Raw genomic sequence first — 1,022 nt, 5'->3', positions numbered from 1 at the left:
AATGATCTCATATATGCACTAATAGGTCATGATTTTAATTATTTTAATATTTTTAATTTAATATTCATATGTATGTTTATTTATTAATTTTAATATGATGAGTTAATAATTATTTTTAAAAATTTATTTTTTAATTTTTGTTTATATTTTATTTTTATTTTTATTTTTTAATAGTCTATATGTAAAATATAAGTTGTATAGTAGAAGTTGTTAAAAATTTTTCATTTAACTTCTATAATTTTTGTAGAGAATTATTGCATTTTAATGTGATTGAGATGTTAAGAATTTGATTTGAAAGAAACTGAAATTGATTTTGAAAAGAATATTAATGACTTCAAGCATGTAGCAAATTAAAATAGTAGGTGATAAGGAGGATAAGTGATAAGGAGGTGTATGTCACTTGCTTATCAAGAGAACGGGAATTTTTATGTGACATTTCTATATTATAATTATTCTTTGGCTATCTAAGATCACTCAAAATGTATTTTGCAAGGTTGCGAGAACCGGACCGGTCAATGAACCGGTGAAGTGACTGGTTCACTGGTTCAGTGGTTCAACCGGGGTTCAACTGGTTTAATTAAATATTAAATAAAATTATTAAAAATTTAATATATAATTTTATATATTTAAATTCATTAAAATTCATGAATTTTTAAGTAAAAAAATTTTAATAGAATTTAAGATATAATAAAAATTAAAGATGAAAAGTTCATTGATAATATTCAGATTGAGTTAAATTTATTGATAACTTTAAAACAACTAACTGAGGCAAAATTTCCACTCAAGCTGCAAAAAATTAAAGATCTTGCAGGCAACATTGTCAAGCCAAGGCTAATTATTCAAAACATCAATTCTCTTATACAATTCAATTATCCCTTTTTGGGCTGCCAATATACAATTCAATTGAATAACACATTGATGAAATTTCTTATTATACAACAAGCCTCTTATAACTAACCAAACCCTAACTAGATTCAACAAATTCAATGCTTTTCAACAACAAAAACTCAGAATACAGAGTT

This window comes from Arachis ipaensis, chromosome B10 (genome assembly GCF_000816755.2).
Source record: "Arachis ipaensis cultivar K30076 chromosome B10, Araip1.1, whole genome shotgun sequence".
Taxonomy (NCBI): Eukaryota; Viridiplantae; Streptophyta; class Magnoliopsida; order Fabales; family Fabaceae; genus Arachis; species Arachis ipaensis.
The sequence above is the reverse complement of the archived record's forward strand: the minus strand, read 5'-3'. Positions refer to the sequence as shown.